Source organism: Hyla sarda, chromosome 6 (assembly GCF_029499605.1).
Source record: "Hyla sarda isolate aHylSar1 chromosome 6, aHylSar1.hap1, whole genome shotgun sequence".
Classification (NCBI taxonomy): Eukaryota; Metazoa; Chordata; class Amphibia; order Anura; family Hylidae; genus Hyla; species Hyla sarda.
The window spans coordinates 180,011,815-180,035,130 of NC_079194.1; the positions used below are offsets into that span (position 1 = coordinate 180,011,815).

At 42.4% G+C, this 23,316-nt stretch overlaps 1 long non-coding RNA gene across 3 annotated transcripts; it reads left to right on the plus strand.

The window, feature by feature from the left end:
* The first annotated feature begins 409 nt into the window (after positions 1–409).
* On the plus strand, positions 410–22,687 carry LOC130276484 (uncharacterized). 3 transcript variants are annotated; one of them, XR_008845146.1, is made up of 4 exons: positions 410–524; positions 5,647–5,777; positions 21,843–21,989; positions 22,549–22,687. It is a non-coding gene; the product is annotated as an uncharacterized LOC130276484 (long non-coding RNA). The 3 variants fall into 3 exon arrangements; XR_008845144.1 differs by lacking the exon at positions 5,647–5,777 and having other exon boundaries at positions 449–524; XR_008845145.1 differs by lacking the exons at positions 410–524; positions 5,647–5,777 and adding an exon at positions 12,943–13,070.
* The last annotated feature ends 629 nt before the right edge of the window (positions 22,688–23,316 follow it).

The window sequence follows — 23,316 nt, forward strand, 5'->3', positions numbered from 1 at the left end:
AGAACTCCTTTAAGAAAGATTTATGGGCTTGTCTATGATTATTTTTTTACCTTCTTTTGTATAAAAACACTAAAGGGGTCTCTAACATTCTAAACTGTGCTTGGATTAATAAACCCTGGCCCTTGTCAGCTTTTTTTCCTGGCACCATAGATGACCCTTACAGTAATATTGTGTGATGAGTTGCACATAATAATATATTTATATTGAAGATCTTAGGAGAGTGGAAATCTCAGGGTATGGATTATTAACATTTAGACCATGGATGACCAATTTATAAGTCAAATTTTATGCATATTCACTACACCCATGGACACTTTCTTCACATAGCCTCAAACCCTGAGAGCAGCTTTTAGGGACCAGACTGACAAATAAAATTATGTTTCTTACCTCTCCTTCTTACACCCGGAATAAGACCACCATGTCGCCATCGACTTGGAAGCCGTGGAGCAGAAAAGATGTCCTCAGAGAGGGAGCGCATAACGCTGCTGGTTCTTGGAACGCCTGACCCTTGTCGGCTTCTCTAGGTAAGAGCAATACTTATAGGAATAAATAAGACTTTTTGTTGTCTCTAAATCCAGAAACAGCAGTCCGTTCAGCGTCTCACGAAGAGTCTTGATCGATTCGGCTATTTTGGCATGGGCACAGTAGCACTGTGTTAGTCCTTCACTGCCCTCTCTTTATGTACAGGTTCAGATCTTTGTGACCATAGGTCATACAGAAGCACTCTCAAGCCTGCACGCTGCAGCTTATCAGAGCCAGAAGCTGTGCTTCATTAAAGAGAATCCTTCTCTGTTACCCTGCCTAAACCTGTCTGGCAGCTCTCGGGCTGTGTCCTTCCAACTTAAACACGTTGGTCCTTCTCCCTTTTGTCTTTGCTAAAAATTAACCTCTTGCACAATTCTGTCTTTTCCAAGCGCTGCCAAGCTTTGGATGTGAAATAACTGGCTCAATGTCGGGCACAATGCCTGGTCAATTAAGACTGGGTTAATATTAATGTGAGCAAAAAATAAATAAGAAAAATGGACAATGCTACCATTTTGGGACAAAATCACAAATGCATTATTATCATATATGACTGTATATTTAACCCCTTAAGGACCCGGGGGGTTTCCGTTTTTTGCATTTTCTTTTTTTCCTCCTTACCTTTAAAAAAAATCGTAACTCTTTCAATTTTTCACCTAAAAATCCATATGATGGCTTATTTTTTGCGCCACCAATTCTACTTTGTAATGACATCAGTCATTTTACCCAAAAAGGTAAAGGCTAAATGGAAAAAAAAAAAATCAATGTGAGACAAAATTGAAAAAAAAAAAGCCATTTTGTAAATTTTGGGGGCTTCCGTTTCTACACAGTACATTTTTCGGTAAAAATTACACCTTCTCTTTATTCTGTAGGTCCATACGGTTAAAATGATACCCTACTTATGTAGGTTTGATTTTGTCGTACTTCTGGAAAAAAAAATCTAAACTACATGCAGGAAAATGTATACGTTTAAAATTGTTACCCCAATAACTTTTTTTTATTTTTCCGTGTATGGGGCGGTATGAGGGCTCATTTTTTGCGCCATGATCTGAAGTATTTAGCGGTACCATTTTTGCATTGATAGGACTTCTTGATTTTTTTGCGCATACGCAATTGACCGTGCGGTTTAATTAACAATATATCTTTATAATTCGGACATTTCCGCACGCGGCGATACCACATATGGATATTTTTATTTACACAGTTTTTTTTAATGGGAAAAGGGGGGTGACTCAAACTTAATAGAGGAGGGGGTTAAATGATCTTTATTAACTTTTTTTTTTTTTTGCAGTGTTATAGCTCCCATAGGGGCCTATAACACTGCACACACTGATCTTTTACATTGATCACTGGTTTCTCATAGGAAACCATTGATCGATGATTCTGCCGCTTGACTGCTCATGCCTGGATCTCAGGCACTGAACAGTCATTCGGCGATCGGACAGCGAGGAGACAGGTAGGGATCCTCTAGCTGTAATGTAAGCTGTTCGGGATGCCGCGGCTATCCCGTACAGCTCCCTGAGCTAACCGGCATGGTTTCACTTTCATTTTAGACGCGGTGTTCAACTTTGAACGGCGCGTCTAAAGGGTTAATAGCGCGCGGCACCGCGATCAATGCCGCAAGCCATTAGCCACGGGTCCCAGCCATTGTTAGAGGCCGCGCACGACCGGCTATGACGCCGTGGCCCCGCGTTATAGATCGGGAGCGGACTCAGGATATACAGGTACGCCCTGGGTCCTTAACCCCTTAAGGACCAAGCCCATTTTGGCCTTAAGGACCAGAGCGTTTTTTGCACATCTGACCACTGTCACTTTAAACATTAATAACTCTGGAATGCTTTTAGTTATCATTCTGATTCCGAGATAGTTTTTTCGTGACATATTCTACTTTACCATAGTGGTAACATTTTGTGGTAACTTGCATCCTTTCTTGGTGAAAAATCCGTAAATTTTATTAAAAATTTGAAAATTTTGCATTTTTCTAACTTTGAAGCTTTCTGCTTGTAAGGAAAATGTATATTACGAATACAGTTTTTTTGATTCACATATACAATATGTCTACTTTATGTGTGCATCATAAAATTTACATGTTTTTACTTTTGGAAGACACCAGAGGGCTTCAAAGTTCAGCAGCAATTTTCCAATTTTTCACAAAATTTTCAAACTCGATATTTTTCAGGGACCAGTTCAGTTTTGAAGTGGATTTGAAGGGTCTTCATATTAGAAATACCCCATAGATGACCCCATTATAAAAACTACACCCCCCAAAGTATTCAAAATGACATTCAGTCAGTGTTTTAACCCTTTAGGTGTTTCACAGGAATAGCAGCAAAGTGAAGGAGAAAATTCAAAATCTTCATTTTTTACAATGTTCTTGTAGACCCAATTTTTGAATTTTTGCAAGTGGTAAAAGGAGAACATTTTTACTTGTATTTGTAGCCCAATTTCTCTCGAGTAAGGACATACCTCATATGTCTATGTAAAGGGTTCGGCGGGCACAGTAGAGGGCTCAGAAGGGAAGGAGCGACAAGGGGGTTTTGGAGAGAACATTTTTCTGAAATGGTTTTTGGGGGGCATGTTGCATTTAGGAAGCCCCTATGGTGCCAGAACAGCAAAAAAAAAAAAAACACATGGCATACCATTTTGGAAACTAGACCCCTCGGGGAATGTAACATGGGATAAAGTGAGCCTTAATACCCCACAGGTGTTTCATGACTTTTGCAAATGTAAAAAAAAAAAAAAAAAATGTTTACATTTTTAAAAAGGGTAATAGCAGAAAATACCCCCAAAATTTGAAGCCCAATTTCTCCCGATTGCTCTCCCGAGTGCTCTGCTGGCGCACTACAGGTCTCAGAAGAGGAGTAGTCACATTTGACTTTTTGGAAGCAAATTTTGCTCTGGGGGCATGCCGCATTTAGGAAGCCCCTATGGTGCCAGGACAGCAAAAAAAAAAACAAAAAAAAAAAACACATGGCATACTATTTTGGAAACTAGACCCCTCAGGGAACGTAACAAGGGGTTAAGTGAACCTTTATACCCCACAGGTGTTTCACGACTTTTGCATATGTTAAAAAAAAAAATAATAATTTTTACCTAAAATGCTTGTTTTCCCAAAAATGTAACATTTTTAAAAAGGGTAATAGCAGAAAATAGCTCCCAAAATTTGTAACACAATTTCTCCCGAGTACGGCGATACCCCATGTGACCCTAAACTGTTGCCTTTAAAATACGACAGGGCTCCAAAGTGAGAGCGCCATGCCCATTTGAGGCCTAAATTAGGGACTTGCATAGGGGTGGACATAAGAGTATTCCACACCAGTGATTCCCAAACAGGGTGCCTCCAGCTGTTGTAAAACTTCCAGCATGCCTGGACAGTCAGTGGCTGTCTGGTAATACTGGGAGTAGTTGTTTTGCAACAGCTGGAGGCTCCGTTTTGGAAACAGTGGCGTACCAGACGTTTTTTCATTTTTATTGGGGAGGTGTAGTGTAGTGTCATTATTTTGTGTTAGTGTAGTGTAGTGTTTTTAGGGTGCAATCACACGGGCGGGGGTTCACAGTAGTTTCTCGCTGGCAGTTTCAGCTGCGGCAGAAAATTTGCCGCAGCTCAAACTTGCAGCCGGATACTTACTGTAAACCTCCGCCCATGTGAGTGTACCCTGTACGTTCACATTGGGGGGGGGGGGGGGGGGGGGACATCCAGCTGTTGCAAAACTACAACTCCCAGCATGCGCTGACAGAATGTACATGCTGAGAGTTTTAGTTTTGCAACAGCTGTAGGCACACTGGTTATGTATCACTGAGTTTGTGACCTAACTCAGTGTTTCACAACCAGTGTGCCTCCAGCTGTTGTAAAACTACAACTCCCAGCATGTACGGTGCATGGTGTTCGGTGACTGCTGAGAGTTGTAGTTTGCAACAGCTGGAGGCACACCGGTCGTGAAACACTGAGTTAGGTAAAAAAAAAATCTGACTTTCACAACCATTGTGCCTTCAGCTGTTGCAAAACTACAACTCTCAGCAGTCACCGACAGCCCACGGGCATGCTGGGAGTTGTAGTTATGCAACCAGCAGATGCACCACTACAACTCCCAGCATGCACTTTAGCTGTTTGTGCAAGCTGGAAGTTGTAGTTATACAACAGCTTAAGGTACACTTTTCCATAGAAAAAATGTGCCTCCAGCTGTTGCAAAACTATAAGTCCCAGCATGCCCATAAGGGAATGCTGGGAGTTGTGGTTGTCTGCCTCCTGCTGTTGCATAACTACAGCTCCCAGCATGCCCTTTTTGCATGCTGGGAGCTGTTGCTAAGCAACAGCAGGAGGCTGTCACTCACCTCCTACTGCTGCTCCGGGACACAGTTCAGTCCCTCGCCGCCGCCGCTCCTGGGGCCCCGATCCCAACATTGACGCCGGGGATCGGGGTCCCCAGCTCTTGGGGTCTTCTTCCCGCACACCCGCAGCACACCCGAATCAGGGCGATCGTGAGGTGGCACCAGTGCCACCTCACCCCTGCTGGCTATGGCTGTTCCGGCCCTGATCAGCCAGTAATTCCGGGTCACCGGAGACCCGATTCACCCGGAATCGCCGCAGATCGCTGGGCCATCACCGACATGGGGGGGCATAATAACCCCCCTGGGCGATATGCCGCGATGCCTGCTGAACGATTTCAGCAGGCATCCGGCTCCGGTCCCCAATCGGCTAGAGGTGGGGACCGGAATTCCCACGGGCGTATGGATACGCCCTCGGTCCTTAAGGACTCTGAATGCAGGGCGTATCCATACGCCCTATGTCCTGAAGAGGTTAACAGGTTAAAGATGGGGTCCAATGAAATCTTGCCCAATTCAGACTGATAAAATAATGTCTGGGACATGAGGTTCATTCTTGAATACATGGGTTATGTATATTGTAATTCAATTGGGCATATAAGCTATTAAATATTAGGGATTTGTAGACAGATAATGGGATCGAAATAATTGCTTCTTACCAATAATGTTTGAATCCATAGGAAAAAAACTAAGAACTGATCTTCTTTCTTACATGAAGTGCATTCACATGGTTTGGTGGCTTGCATCTTCTTGAATATTATATATTCAATTGTGTGACTAATATAAAGATTGTTTCTTTAGGCCAAGCAGGGTATTAAAAGGTTTCCTCAAAAACACCTAAATGATCTTCTGTGGCAAACCATGTATAGAGGCAGAGCACGCAGCTGCTATCATGCCTGCTCGACACTGGGGCTTTGCTGGATGAACTGCAGGTAGGTAGATAAATGTATATAAACAGTGGAGGATACACATCACTACTTGTACAGTACACTAAAACACATTATAGTATACATGCATTAATACTGTATATCAAGTGAATATATTATATATATATATATATATATATATATATATATACACAGCAACAGAAGAATGCAGCAGCACACTGCCAGCACAAGGATATAGTTGAAGCATGAACATGCAGATAAAACATGGAGAGCTATACAGCTATGGTGTAATAGATGCAAATGTGAAACTATGAAATAGTGAGGCACTTAGCTCGCAAATTTGTCTCCGCCGGCGGTATCAACTAAAGTGCTGGCTGACTTATTCTTTGTCTGTATTGCACATACGGGGGAGTGGCTACCTCCTTGTTGGCCTTGCACCCCACCCACCTCTATCAGGTGTATATAAGGTGGCTTGGATGTTCCAGATCCTGCCATGCTTACTGAACTGTTCACACAGAGGCATATTCACAGTGTAGGGTCCGTCCCAGGAGGCTACCTTATCGCGGTGGGACGGTCCAAGCTATTTGACCGCCGGCGTAGACAAATTTGCCTCACTATTTCATAGTTTCACATTTGCATCTATTACACCATAGCTGTATAGCTCTCCATGTTTTAACTGCATATTCATGTTGCACCTATATCCTTGTGCTGGCAGTGTGCTGCTGTATTCTTCTGTTGCTGTATATCTAGCCTAGTAGCGTGCACCTGTGGGCCAGGTCCATATAATAGTTTGGTATCAACTAAAGTGCTGGCTGACTTATTCTTTGTCTATATATATATATCTATATCTATCTATCTATCTATCTATCTATATCTATATATTAGTGTGTGGTGACATGGGGGTGCAAGGATTCCTTATCACTTCGTGATGCCGGGGCACCGTTAGCCTATACACAGTCCGAGGTGGAGACAGCTTCTCCTGGGCCAGACACAGGGAGTAAAGAAGCCTTTTACTGAGCAGGGTACAGATGTTATTACACACAGACAGTATGGAGCAGAGTGGAAGAGATGCAGTGTAACCCATTGGGAGCCCTGTTGCTTTGCTGGGACTTATGGTGCTTTTCACCCACTTGATTAATAATACTGATTTGAGATAAGAGACTGACGATTCTCCAGGCCGGCTAGGGTTGTGACAAGGTCCAATTATTTTCTCGGCCAGGGCTTGACTTTCCTCTGCATGGGGGATCACTTGCAGAATGGCTGGTAGACTTTAGAAGAGTTATTTTTTTAGGCTTCCCTCAGAGTTCTCCATGCAACTTTTCCTTTCCACACCGTGGCTCAGTTTACAGCTCTAAGCTGTCTGGGACTAAACTGGGGCAACTTCTCCCCCACTACACTACACTACAGTGGGGATCAAAAGTTTGGGCACCCCAGGTAAACATTTGTATTAATGTGCATAAAGAAGCCAAGGAAAGATTGAAAAATCTCCAAAAAGGCATCAAATTATAGATTAGACATTCTTATAATATGTCAACAAAAGTTAGATTTTATTTCCATCATTTACACTTTCAAAATTACAGAAAACAAAAAAAATGGTATCTGCAAAAGTTTGGGCACCCTGCAGAGTTAATATCTTGTATTGCCCCCTTTGGCAAGTATCACCGCTTGTAATTCTTGTTTGAGGTATCTTTGCCCATTCTTCCTTACAGAAGTCTTCCAGTTCTTTGAGATTTCTGGGCTGTCTATCATGCACTGCTCTTCAAAGGTCTTTCCAAACATTTTCAATTATGTTGAGGTCAGGAGATTGTGAAGGCCATGACAAAACCTTCAGTTTACGCCTCTTGATGTAATCCCCTGTGGATTTCGAGGTGTGTTTAGGATCATTATCCATTTGTAGAAGCCATCCTCTCTTTAACTTCAGCTTTTTCACAGATGGCATCAAGTTAGCATCCAAAATTAGCTGAAATTTTATTGAATCCATTATTCCTTCTACTTGTGAGATGTTCCCTGTGCCACTGACTGCAATACAATCCCAAAGCATGATTGATCCACCCCCATGCTTAACAGTTGGACAGAGGTTCTTTTCATTAAATTCTGTTCCCCTTCTTCTCCAAATGTACCTTTGCTCATTCCGGCCAAAAAGTTAAATTTTAACCTCATCGATCCACAGAACTTGTTTCCAAAATGCATCAGGCTTGTCTATATGTTCATTTGCAAAGTTCAAACACTGATTTTTGTGGTGAGGACGTGGAGGAGGTTCTCTTCTGATGACTCTTCCATGAAGACAATATTTGTAAAAGTATCTCTTTATAGTGGAATAGTGTACCACAACTCCAGTGTCTGACAGATCTTTCTGGAGGGATTGTGCAGTCAAATGTGGGTTTTGAATTGTTTTTCTCACAATCCTGCGAGCTGTTCTGTCTGATATTTTTCTTGGTCTTCCAGATCTTGCTTTAACTTTCACTGTTCCTGATGACTGCCATTTCATAATTACATTCCGAATAGAGGATATTGACATCTGAAAATGTTTTGCTATCTTCTTGTAGCCTTCTCCAGCTTTGTGAGCGTCAACTATTTTCAGTTTCAGATTTCTAGACAACTGCTTAGAAGAACCCATGGTGCTGATTGTTGGGGCAAGGTCAGATGAGTCTGGACATTTAAAACCTTTGAGATTGATCTCAAATTGGTCTTCCTAGATGATGATTGACAACAATCCATGACACTAGCAGGTCTCAGCTTTGCAAAGGGGGCAGTGCATGCTATAAATTCCGCAGGGTGCTCAAACTTTTGCAGACACCATTTTTTTGTTTTCTGTAATTTTGAAAGTGTAAATGATGGAAATAAAATCTAACTTTTGTTGACATATTATAAGAATGTCTAATCTATAATTTGATGCCTTTTGGAGATTTTTCGATCTTTCCTTGGCTTCTTTATGCACATTAATACAAATTTTTACCTGGGGCGCCCAAACTTTTGATCCCCACTGTATATACCTAACAATTTACAGTTTCCATTGGGCAGGAAAAGTCACATGGCTTACACTGCTCCTCAGCTCTTAAAGGTATAATACACATAAATAACACATTTTACAGTGCACATAAGAAACAAATGAATGTGATAAAGTGCTTAAACATATTAAAGGAGAACTCCAGACCATAAAAATTGTCCCCCATAGTGCCGGCAGTAAAAAAAAAAAAATAAAGATGTACATACCTTCCTCTGGTATGGGGCAGTGTCCGTTTCGTGCAGCAAGTGCACTTAGTCTAGCCAAAGCGAAGTGCACTTGCTGCACGAAACGAACACCGTCCCATGGAGGCGCCCACGCATCTGAATCTCCTGTACCTGCCGTAAATGCTTCAACAAAGAATTCTGAGCTGATGTTGTGAGTGCGATCTCCTATATTCTATTTTTCTCCGAACATTGTTACATGCTTCATTGACGTGATCTGCACCTCCAAGCTCAGACACCTGTGCTGATATCCACCTTTGCACCTACATCTACAGGGATCATATATATCTTACACAAATTTGTGTCAAAAGGATATAGGAAAAAAAATAGTGGAAAAGGTGGGGACAGAAGTCGGTAAAATTAACAGAGGATTTAAGACAGAGTAAAAAAAGAGTGCGTCAAAGAAATATGAACGTGTTATGTATGTTGAGAGATACGATAAACGGTCTTTTGTTATTCAAAATGCCATTAAAAAGTATTGGAAATTGCTATCTACAGATAAAAAATATGGATCATTGTTTCGTGATCCCCCCATATTTAAATACATATAAAAAAGGGTAAAGCTGGGGGGTGATAAACTAGTGAAAAGTGATATTACAAAAAAGCATAAGGATAAACAAACATTTATGGCTGCCAGAAAAAATGGTACATTTTCATGTCTCTCGTGTACTCAGTGTAATGGTATTATAAAATACCATTTTATATTATAAAAGTTTACATCCGATTAAGGGCCACAAAATCCCTATTAGAGGATCTCACACATGCAACAGCAGTAATGGGATTTATCTCTTAAAAGGCCCGTGCGGGTTGTATGTAGGACAAACCACATGGATGATCAGAAGAACATAAGTCTGCAATAAGACGGTATTCACACAAAGACTCTGCAGCATGTGCGGTACCTCAATATGGAGAAACAACTGTGGCCAGACATTTTAAAGAATATGGTCATGTGGCGTCTGATCTAAGATGGCAAGTTATTGAAGAAGTAAGAAAAAACAGTGATGTGGATGTGGTAAGCTTGTGGGGGTATAGGGTATATGGGGTGTAACTGCAGTGATGAAAGGGTGCTGGTTTAACCCTTAACTGTCGTGATGCCAGGGTGAGGGCTCGTCTGTATATACTTGTCCTATCACCACCCGTCCCAAGAGCGATAGGGAGGAATAATAAAGGATTGTCCACAACTGGAGGTTTCAGAAAACATCAGTATACAGTATCACTTACTGACAGGATTATATATCAGTACACAGTACAAGGTGATCATACAGCATCACTACTGACAGGATTATATATCAGTATACAGTATAATGTGAGCATACAGCATCACTTACTGACAGGATTATATATCAGTATACAGTAATGTGAGCATACAGCATCACTACTGACAGGATTATATATCAGTATACAGTATAATGTGAGCATACAGCATCACTTACTGACAGGATTGTATATCAGTATACAGTATGTGAGCATACAGCATCACTTACTGACAGGATTATATATTAGTATACAGTATAATGTGAGCATACAGCATCACTTACTGACAGGATTATATATCAGTATACAGTAATGTGAGCATACAGCATCACTACTGACAGGATTATATATCAGTATACAGTATAATGTGAGCATACAGCATCACTTACTGACGGGATTATATCAGTATACAGCATTATGTGAGTATACAGCATCACTTACTGACAGGGTTATGTATACAGTATAAGGTGAATATACAGCATCACCTATTTACAGGCTCCTCCGGGGCCCCACTCGTACCCGGGAGCAGCTCATGTACACACATATATATATATATATATATATATATATATATATATATATATATTTTATATCTATATACATACATATATTTACACAGCCGGCTCAACCAGGGAGTAGCTGAACATCTGTGACCGTACAGACAGCAAATAGTATAAGCTGAAAGACATAACCCGCATAGTCACCAATACACAATCTCATGTGAGGTAACCGCACAGAAATACTGCATGATAGTGTATTAGTGCGCGCAGCATTACACACTATACCAGCAATAACATGGCAGGGATTTACAATATGAGTGATATGGGGAGTAAGGCATCATCACCACGTACACTGTATAAATAGTGAGAACCATCATCACAATATACATAGTATATACTAAGTGTCACACACTTATCCTGCCATAGAGTATTACAGTGAGAGACTCTGCACACTGCTGCTGGGGGAGGCTGAGCCTAATTACACAGCCCACACAGCTGAATCCCTCTGTCTGCCAGCAGCTATTACCTGGAGAGAAACAGCATAAGATAGGGAGACTAGCAATATGCAACACTGCAATAGCCTAGTATATGCACATAGCAACAGACTAGCAATATGCAACACTGCAATAGCCTAGTATATGCACATAGCAACAGACTAGCAATATGCAACACTGCAATAGCCTAGTATATGCACATAGCAACAGACCAGCAATATACAACACTGCAATAGCCTTGTATATGCAGAACACCAAACAAAGATTGACTATGAATATTATGGCCTCCATGTACATTAATACAGATACTAGCTGGCAGACAGCCCTCCAGAAGTAACCCCAGCATACGCAATGTGCCCCCACATACCTTATAGAACGCGCGATCCGGCTGCCCAGCACTGCAGGTGCGGGCGCCATGATCGGCGCTCTGACGTAGGGCTTCCCCTGGAACTCCCATCCTCCACCGGCGCTCCCCGCCGCAGCACCCCACTGCCACATAGCGCATGGATGCGCTAGCAAGTGAAATCAATCACCGGGAGCCCCAGGGGATCCTATGCTGCACTGTAAACAGGTCAGCTCTCCAGGGGGGACGGCCTAGCCAGGCTCACCCAGCACCAGCAAACAGGGGGGGGTGGAGGGATGGATAGTAACCCTGCAGTGGCTGAATTTAACTGCATTTAAGGCCAGACTTGCTCAGCCATGCAGAGGGGTCCCACGAGCCAGTACCCCCAAGTATGGCAACCCTGCAGGTTTACCGAGACTGCGCTCAGGGGGCCAGGGCTTCCCAATGGCCCCATCTAAGAGAATAGGAAGGAAAAGACAGATATTAGTTGGTGAGCTTGGAAGGTATATACACCTTACACCTGTCCCAGAACTGAAGGACAGAAAAAAACACAAGTGGATGAGGTTCTGATGGATATTTATAGCCAGGCTTGGCCTGAGGCTTGTTAATTCTCTTAATTGTTTGCTAGGTGGGCGGTCCTGGGATAAACTGAAAGGAGCTATTAACCCTTCTGTGCTGCCTGAAGACGAAATGGAAAGTGGTTTTATTCAGTAAAACATTTTCAGTTTTCCACCTACAGAGCTATATGAGGGCTTTACCGGGATCAATTGGTTTTGATGATTTTTTCATCCTATTTTTGGTTCTTGGTAGTGTGTATACAGAGGAGCTGTTACAATGTTTGCATTTGCACTATTTGGTGAGGTTGTCAAATCTATTTATATTATATTTGTATTTGCTGGGTATCCCCTTCAATTTATTGCCTGTTGTTAAATAAATGTTATTTACAATTGTAAGTTTTATTCTCTAAATGTAATTTTTTTGTGCAATATAGGAAAGTTCCCCCCGCATATATATTGTATCCATCCCATCCCCTGTGCCATTTCTTTACCCCCCCATCCCCCATGCCATTTCTTTACCCCCCCATCCCCTGTGCCATTTCTTTACCCCCCCCATCCCCCATGCCATTTCTTTACCCCCCCATCCCCCATGCCATTTCTTTACCCCCCATCCCCCATGCCATTTCTTTACCCCCCCATCCCCCATGCCATTTCTTTACCCCCCATCCCCCATGACATTTTTTTACCCCCCCCCGTCCCCCATGACATTTGTTTACCCCCCCCCCATCCCCCATGACATTTCTTAAACCCCTGATCCCTCGTCCTCTGTGCAATCGGCCCCTCCCCTTTTTTTAGCTCCACCCCCACATAGCCACACCCACGACCTGTATTTTTCTGAGGGAAAGGTGGCAACCCTAGTTCTTGCTCTTTAGGTGGTTTATTAACATCTTGGGGATGCAGGCAGTGGCGTAGCGGGGGCTAATGCAGCCCCTGCGGATCCAAAGAGGCCTACTCAGCTTCAGGTACTGCACTCCTTCCCCTCTACACCTCTTTGTCCCCCTCTGTCACCCCTGTACACCCCTCTGTCACCCTGTACATCCCTCTGTCACCCCTGTACACCCCTCTGTCACCCCTGTACACCCCTCTGTCACCCCTGTACACCCCTCTGTCACCCCTGTACACCCCTCTGTCACCCCTCTGTCACCACTGTACACCCCTCTGTCACCCCTGTACACCCCTCTGTCACCCCTGTACACCCCTCTGTTCTCCTTGAATGGTGCTGAATCTCAGCTAATGTAAGTAAATGTGGTCACACTAAGAGAAATTCAGCACAAATCACTTCTTGCTCTTTAGGGGATGCAGGCAGTGGCATAGTGGGGGCTAATGCAGCCACTGCAGTGTGGGGGGGCCCCCATCTAGGTAGGGGCCCCCAGGTAGTCAGAATGTACAAATACTGTACTTTTTTCCCCTGCCTGGGACTTACTGGATGCTGTAGGACCTATGGGTAAAGGACCTGTGATGAGGTCACCATCATGTGACCAGGCGGAACTCAGCCATTCAGGATGGTTGTTGAAGGACCTGATGACTTGTGTGTGCAGAAATCTGCACCTCTGTATCACCAAAGCAGTAAGGAGATTACATGGGGAGGAGTTTTGTTACACTGTGTCACTCAAGCAGTAATGAGATTACATGGGGAGGAGGTTTGTTACAGTGTGTCACCAAAACAGTAAGGAGATTACATGAGGAGGAGGTTTGTTACAGTGTGTCACCAAAACAGTAAGGAGATTACATGAGGAGGAGGTTTGTTACAGTGTGTCACCAAAACAGTAAGGAGATTACATGGGGAGGAGGTTTGTTACAGTGTGTCACCAAAGCAGTAAGGAGATTACATGAGGAGGAGGTTTGTTACAGTGTGTCACCCTAGTAGTAATGATATTACATGAGATGGGGGTTTGTAAGGGTACGTCAGACAAGCGGATCCGCTGCTGAAGGACCACTACATGGTGCCTTTAGATGTGCCTGCTCAGAGGGGCAATACGCTGCTACGAGCAGACACACTGCAATGTGCAAGTTGCAGTGCGCATGCGCAGTATACTCTCACATTGCTGCAGCTCTCGGCCTAGCTAATGGAGCAGGGGAGTGCCCGAGATGTGTGCGAGTACACCGCGCATGCTTGGTGACTCACACATCACTTCAGTGTGTCTGCTCGTAGCGGCATATTGCTGCTCCTAGCAGGCACATCTAAAGGCACAATGTAGTGGTCCTTCAGCTGCAGTAAAATACACTGTGAATCCGCTCGTCTGAATGCACCCTTACAGTTTGTCACCCCAGTAGTAAGGAGATTACATGATGACGAGGTTTGTTACAGTGTGACACCTCAGTAGTAAGATGATTACATGAGGAGGAGTTTGTTACAGTGTGTCACCCCAGTAGTAAGGTGATTACATGAGGAGGTTTCTTACAGTGTGCCACCCCAGTAGTAGGGTGATTACATGAGGAGGAGATTTGTTACAGTGTGTCACCCCAGTAGTAAGGAGATTACATGAGAAGGGAGTTTGTTACAGTGTGTCACCCCAATAATAAGGTGATTATATGAAGAGGAGGTTTGTTACAGTGTGTCACCCTAGTAGTAAGGTGATTGATTACATGAGGAGGTGGTTTGTTACAGTTTGTCACCCCAGTAGTAAGGTGGGGTGTGCCAAAGGGTGGAGTCCAAGGGGTGGCAAAATTAGCTTTTGCCTAGGGTGCACACGCTCCAGAACGCGGATGCTGCAGCTCTGACCCCCATATGTCCAGGCGATTTTCCCTGGTCCCCAGCAAAATGATGGGGAAAGAGAAGGTGCGGCGCTTCTGAGCATGGATCCAGGATCCAAAGAGGCCTACTCAGCTTCAGGTACTGCACTCCTTCCCCTCTACACCTCTTTGTCCCCCTCTGCCACTCCTGTGCACCCCGTACACCCCTCTGTCACCCCGTACACCTCTCTGTCACCCCTGTACACCCCTCTGTCACATCTTAAATATAGATATAATACTATTAGGCTAGGGTTACATGTACTGGATCTTCTGCGTATATGATGTGCACTATTTGAAGCTGCAGATTTGAAGCTGTGTTCAGTCAATTAGTTTACATTGAAATCTGCAACTTCAAATAGTGCGCATCAAATATGCAGAAGCTCCGGTACGTGTGACCCTACCCTTAGTGCATTCCTCAGGATGAATAGAGGAGGAACGGGGGCATTTTTCTATATCAATAGTATTTTATATATCTAATCTATGTGTTAGGCTATGATAGCCATGTTTGTGGGAGGGGCGACTCTAACCATAAATACCGGGGGGCGTAGCACCATATTTGCTTAAAATTAAAGTCTATGGGGAGATTTATCAAAACCTGTGTAGCGGAAAATTGGAGCATTTGCCCATAGCAACCAATCAGATCGCTTCTTACACATTTCAGAGGCCTATTTAAAAATGAAAGAAGCAATCTGATTGGTTCCTATGGGCAACAACACCACTCTTCCTCTACACAGGTTTTGATAAAACTCCCCCTATATATTTTACACTACAGTAGAAAGAAGATGGAAGACAGCACTCCAATAATGTGGTGTCCAAAAAGCGTGACTTTTTATTGGCCCATCAGTATACAAGGTGACGTTTTGACCTGACAATAAGGTCTTTCTCAAGCATCACCTTGTATATTGATGGGCCAATAAAACTTCATGCTTTTGGACCACATCATTGGAGTTTTCCATCTTCTTTCTACTTGTTACATAGCCTTGGTCAAGCTTGAGGACTGGCACCCACAAACTTGGAAGTCCCTAATACTGTGCTCTATTCCATACCTTCTTTCTATATATTGTAAACTACAGTGATATTTAAAAGAAAAAAAAAAAGTATTATTACTTACAGTTCTTATGCTCTTCATACGTCCAGAGAAAATGTCTATGGGCAGTGCATATCAGTATGGGTGGAGCAATTTGGTATGGGTCGGGTATATTGGCATTGGTGTGGTATACCTTGTGGGGGAGAAGCTTAGGGGCCTCCTCAGTAGGTCTCGCAGAGTTTATCGCAGCGCCTAAAATGAAAGTAAAAGTGTCCCGGCAGCTCAGTGAAGCTGATTGGGACTAGCGCAACGAAAAATAGTAAAAAGTGAATTAATGTGAATAAGCCCCTCCCCTAACACAAGTTTGAACCCCCCCCCCATTTCCCATTTTTTAAATAAAATAATATAATAAAAAATAAAAATATTCATATGTGGTACCACCGCATGCATAAATGTCTGAACTATTAAAATATAAGGGTAGCTAAACCGCACGGTCAATGGGGTACACATGAAAAAATACCAAAGTCCAAAATTGTGCATTTTTTGGCCATATATCATAAAAATATTAAATAAAAAGCTATCAAAAAGTCCCATCAAAACTAAAATGGTACCAATAAAAACTGAAGACCCCGGTTAAAAAATGAGCCCTCATATAGCCCCCTATGCAGAAAAATAAAAAGTTATAGGAGTCAGAAGATGACAATTTTAAAAATACAAATTTTGGTGCATGTAGTGATAATTTTTAAAGTAGTAAGTGTAAGGATTCCTCCTTGGGGATTAGCTCTGGGATCGTCCTGGTCACTTGCCATGGGACACGTTTCCTCGCAATAACTCGCCAGACAACCGTTCAGCATACAAGTCTGGCTCATATCCAGCTTTATTTATACTGGTTACAGGTAGAAAAAAAAAACATAACACAGGAACAAACCGAAGTCCTAGACCATCTGGTCACTGACTACACATGTAAGCAAGCCCTGAATACTAACTGGTGAGCTACCTTCAGCCAGCATAAAACATGTGTCCTAGACCATCTGGTCACTGACTATACATGTAAGCATGCCCTGACTACTAACTGGTGAGCTACCCTCAGCCAGCATAAAACATGTGTCCTAGACCGTCTGGTCACTGACTACACATGTAAGCATGCCCTGACTACTAACTGGTGAGCTACCCTCAGCCAGCATAAAACATGTGTTCTAGACCCTCTGGTCACTGACTACACATGTAAGCATGCCCTGACTACTAACTGGTGAGCTACCCTCAGCCAGCATAAAACATGTGTACTAGACCGTCTGGTCACTGACTACACATGTAAGCATGCCCTGACTACTAACTGGTGAGCTACCCTCAGCCAGCATAAAACATGTGTTCTAGACCCTCTGGTCACTGACTACACATGTAAGCATGCCCTGACTACTAACTGGTGAGCTACCCTCAGCCAGCATAAAACATGTGTCCCTGCAACCTGTTTTACTCACAGTTCACACTGTCACTTGGGGCCACTCACAGCTTCCAGCTGTGTGCTTCCTCAACAGGGCCCGAGTGTCTCCCCCTACAGCGACATGCTGTTTCCAAGGGAGAGCACCAACTATTCTGTTTCCTTTCTTTTTAAACACACTTCCCCTTCCTGATACCTCATTAATCAGGCCACATGTGGAGGATTCTCCAGAGTTAGCAAGGGAAATGCACCCTTTCCTTGCCACACTGCCACATAAGATAAAATAAAACCTACATAAATTAGGTATCTTTGTAACAGTATGGACCTACAGAATACAGATAAGGTGTCACTTTTATCGAAAAGAACACTGCATAGAAACAGAAGCTCTAAAAAGTTGCAAAATGGTGTGTTTTTTTTAACCCCTTAAGGACTCATCATTTTTTCCGTTTTTGCATTTAAATTTTTTCCTCATCACTTTTTAAAAATGATTACGCTTTCAATTTTGCACATAAAATTCCATATGATGGCTTATTTTTTGCACCACCAATTCTACTTTGCAGAGACATTAATCATTTTACCAAAAAATCCACGGCGAAACGGAAAAATAATTCATTTTGCGACAAAATTGAAGAAAAAAATTCATTTTGTAAATTTGGGGGCTTCCGTTTCTATGCAGTGCATTTTTTGGTAAAAATAACACCTTATCTTTATTCTGTAGGTCCATACGGTTAAAATGATACCCTACTTATATAGCTTGGATATTGTCGTACTTCTGAAAAAAATCATAACTACATGCTGGAAAATTTTATACGTAAAAAATTCTCATCTTCTGACCCCTATAACTTTTAAATTTTTCCGCGTATGGGCCGGTATGAGGGATAATTTTTTGCGCCGTGTTCTGAAGATCTGAAGTACCATTTCTGTATTGATCGGACTTTTTGAACGCTTTTTATTCATTTGTTCGTGATATAAAAAGTGACCAAAAATACGCTATTTTGGAATTTGGTATTTTTTTGTGTGTACGCCATTGACCGTGCGGTTTAAGGTTTAATTAACGATATATTTTTATATTTTATATGGCGAGGCACAGCTCTCGCAGGCTTCAGTGACGTCGCCCCTGTGGTTTCCTGTGACCATACATTTTATGATGCCATTTTGTGCTGGATTTCCCTGTGTCCTTACAAGTTTCTGTTGTTCCATAGCTGTCCGTGCACTTTGTTCTTACAAAGGGGGGGAGCTGAGCTGATTTGCACTAAATGGAGTCACATTGCGACCCCCAAATTACCGCAGCCACATATTAATTCTGGATAGAATTATTACGTTTCTCATGTTGTAGTCACAGCCATTTGCGGTTTGCAGCGCAATCTCATTTACTCATATTAGCTGAGATGCAGCACAATTCAAGGGGGGCAACATAGTGATCTTTGGTCATGCAATCTGGGGGCCCATTTTTAATTTTTGCCCAGGGCCACACTTAGTCTAAAACTGGGCTCTGTCTCCATCTGTTGATAAACTACAACTCCAAGCATGCCTGGACAGTCAAAGAATGTCTGGGCATGCTGGGAGTTGTAGTTTTGAAAAAGCTGTAGTCACACAGCTGAAGGCAACACTGCTGCAAAAAAGAGTTATCCAAACAGTGTACTTACAACTATTCCAAATGACATAGGAAACCACTGTACTTTTAGCACTAAACCTTTGCACTAATTAAGGAATAATATACACTCACACACTTCACTCGGGTGCAGGTGGCGCTGACAAGTGACATTACCACCTGTGCCAGGGCAGAGATTATGCTCTGCTCCCGCTGTAGGATACAGAGTGAAGCTGCCTACTGCCTACACCAACAGATTGATGATACTCGCTGCTGGGCATCTGAGACAAGTGTCCTGGACTCCCTTGCTAGCAAGTGGATTATAAAGTGGGTTGTATGACTTGCTGACTGGCTGAATTAATGTGAATAAGCCCCTCCCCTAATAAAAGTTTGAATCCCCCTCTATTTCCCATTTTTTAAATACATTTTTTAAATAAAAATAATCATATTTGGTACCGCCGGTGCGTAAATGTCTGAACTATTAAAATATAAGTGTAGCTAAACCGCACGGTCGATGGCGTACATGTCAAAAAACGCCAAAGTTCAAAATTGTGCATTTTTGGTCACTTCATATACCATAAAAATATTAATAAAAAGCGATCAAAAAGTCCCATCAAAACAAAAATAATACCAATAAAAACTGAATACCACGGTGCAAAAAATGAGCCCTTATATAACCCCGTATGTGGAAAAATAAAAAGTTATAGGGGTCAGAAGATGACAATTTTTAAAATACTAATTTTGGTGCATGTATTTATAATTTTTTAGGTAGTAAGATAAAATAAAACCTACATAAATTAGGTATCTTTGTAACAGTATGGACCTGGCGAATAAAGATAAGGTGTAATTTTTTAATTGTTCCTCTGAAGGAGAATGCAAACAACAACTATCCATTCTATATAACCGTTTTAGGCAAAAAGGGATACCCCCAACCTTTAATAGAAGGGGCCCAGCGAATAAAAGATATGACACAGTTAGACTGCTTTCCAGACAGGACAAAAGAAATGGATAAATCACAAGGAGAGGGAGATTTCAATATAGCCTTTATTGCGATATATAATACCTCACATTCTGAGATCAGTAAAATATTATGTGCCAACTGGAGCTTGATTAAAAGTGACCCTATCTTAGGTAAATTTATCATGGACTAGCTGAGTACCCGGCGTTGCCCGGTTTTTCCTTCCTAATCCTTGTTGGGGGCGGAAAATAAACAAAGGAGGAAGCTTTTGACTTCATATGCAGTCCTCATATATTGTTGTCATATCCCGACCCCACATCCCGACCTCCTATCCCCTCCTCCTATCTCGACCTCCTATCCCGACCTCCTATCCTGTCCTCCAATCTCGAGCTCCTATTTCGGCCTCCTATCCTGACCTCCTATCCCGTCCTCCTTTCTCGACCTCCTATCCCGTCCTCCTATCCCGTCCTCCTATCCCGACCTCTTATCCCGACCTCCTATCCCGACCTCCTATCCTGACCTCCTATCCCGACCTCCTATCCCGACCTCCTACCCCGTCCTCCTATCACGTCCTCCTATCCCGTTCTCCTATCCCGTCCTCCTATCCCGTCCTCCTATCCCGTCCTTCTATCCCGTCCTCCTATCCCGTCCTCCTATCCCGTCCTCCTATCCCGTCCTCCTATCCCGTCCTCCTATCCCGACCTCCTATCCCGACCTCCTATGTCGACCTCCTATCCCGACCTCCCATCCCGTCCTCATATCCAGACCCTTAATATGTGTACCAAGCATTGAAATAGCTACAGCCGTACGGTAATTATATGGGAAAATACATTTCCCATTGATTTGCATGGGACTTCAAACAAAAACCCTGACCCTCACAAATGGGGGCAGTTAAGGGTTAGATTAACTATCCTATATTTTAAGTGGACATATAAGTAACATGTGACCAAGTATTATCGAAATATCTCCAGCCGTTTGGAAGTTATGCGGTAACATATATTTCCCATTGACTTGCATGGGACTTTAAACATAAGCCCCGCCCCTGGCAAATGAGGGTGAGTAAGGGTTAAATCACCTATCCTATGTTTGTTGTTGACATATAAGTAACATGTGTGCCAAGTTTCATGTTAATATCTTTAGCTGTTTGAAAGTTTTTGTGGAACACACATACATACACACATACATACACACACACGTTGAGTTTTATATATATAGATAAACCTAGATGCATTTTAGAAGAAGCAAAACATTGAAAAATATTCTTGCCACCTCAAAACCTCATAGACAAAGAATAAAACCCAAACCAAAAATTGGAGTTGTGGGGAGATATTAGAGGGGCTTATAAGTGCGGTGTCAACTGATGTAAATGTTGTGCACATATTTGCAATAAAAGAACAGAAGTGATGATCCCTGGTGAACCCAAACCTTATTATATTAATTAATATCTCAGTTGCAGTAGCAATTTTATTATTTATATGATTGAGTGTCCTTGCAGACTAAGATATATAGGTAGGACTATTAATAGTCTGAGAATACGAATTAATAAACATCGGTCCAATATCAATAATGGATACACATTACATAGTGTATCTCATCATTTTTTAACCCACCATGAGAAAGATTCTACAGCCATGAAGGTTACTCCGTTTGAGAGATTCTTAAACCAGGATTTTAAAATGCTCTGCAACAAGGAGATGTATTGGATTTTTAGATTAAACACTTTATTTCCTCAGGGCTTAAATGAAATTTTAGAGCAAGTGTATTGATTGTTTTATTGTTACACAGTTTCTATAATCCATCACCTTTTATATTTTTATATATAATTGTGTAATGTACATGATTAGAGCGTATTGTTACATGGAAATAATGTATGTTATAGAGGATATATATCCATTTTACACTCTAAGTGGTGTATATATCCTATTTTAAACTTAATATGATAATAATTGCAATTTTAATACCCACTGTATGACCCTTCTGGTTCCAGATATCCGATTTAACTATGCGTTCCACCGTAAACAGGAAGTGACATCACATGGAACGCATAGCATGTTATGTGATCGTACTCCGACCGGAAGTTCGTCAGTCACATCGTGATGCCGGATGGAATGGAGGCACAGTGGCGGGAGAATGGGTAAGAAACCTGGGTATAAATTGTTTGTATTATAACCGATTAATATGCCTGATGAAGGAGGTTGCAAATAGCCTGTAATACCTCTGAAATCCATTGCAAATAAACTTTTAACTATAAGGATTGCAGTCCATATTTGTATTGTGTGGAAGACCTGAGCCTGAGTCCTGCATGGCATTAAGATACACCTACCTGGAGGGGGGTATCTAAAAAGAAGTTTGCACCCCCCCCCCCCCCCCCCCCCCCCCTTGTGGAGTAAGTGGCAGCTAACTATGGGTTTCCTCCAAACTGGGATAAGAAACATTCCTCTGAGCGCAGATATATATATATGTTTTTTTTTTCCTATGATTAGTGGATTGTGAGGTATGCTTGGGATCACTGTTCAGTTGGAGGGTCCTATGACCTTTTAGCGCCCTTGATTGAATCCATCTTGCCTTCCACACTCTGCAGGTTTCCAGTACTAGAGAAAGCCAAACAGCCCAACAGTATCACCAAGCCACTACTATGATTCACTGAAGGCAGACTGTTCTTTTCACCATACTCTTTGTTCTTCCTTCTCCAGACATACTGCTGATCTATAGGCTCAAAAGAACCAGATTCATCTCTTTCTGGACCAGGTTTCTAACACGCCATCAAACAATGCAGTCAACAAAGCCTTTTCCAACTGTAATTCATTCTAATAAATGAAGGCATTATTTCACAAACAACATGTATTTTACAATGGCACTCTTTTAGGTGAATGGCTTAAACAATCGGGGTCATTGATGAACTTGTGACGTCTAATGTTTAGTAACTACAGTATTATTCTTTTATTGGCAATATCCTAAGCTGCTGTATGTATGTATTCCAGGATGTCATGATTGGAAAACTGATATAGATCATTCTAGGACAAGGCAATGGGATTGAGGCAAATACTTTGAGACCATTCTAAAATGCAGGTACTTGTAGATTTTCAGGACCCATCTACATTCCCTTTGCTGTAGAATTTATTGATACTGCTTGCATAAATACCCTGGTCCTCAGCTGTGCATGTAATTAAATAATTGCAGCACATGCCCCTAGTCACCAGCAAAACAGGGTGTGCTGGGGCTTGGAGCTGGAAGGAGGAACTTCTGTCATAGAGGCTGGGACCAGTGCGGGACTGTGCAGGATTTGCGGACCTGCAGGCATAGCTCTTGACCACCTGCTCCCGACGGCAACAGCCTCATTACCACCCGCATGTTTTGGATTGAGCCACGCGGGATCCCAATCCCATTGCAGGGTTCTATTCTGTACCCCCATGCATGGATCCAGGCTCCATCCTCCAGTATTTTAGCAGCCAGTCTGCCTC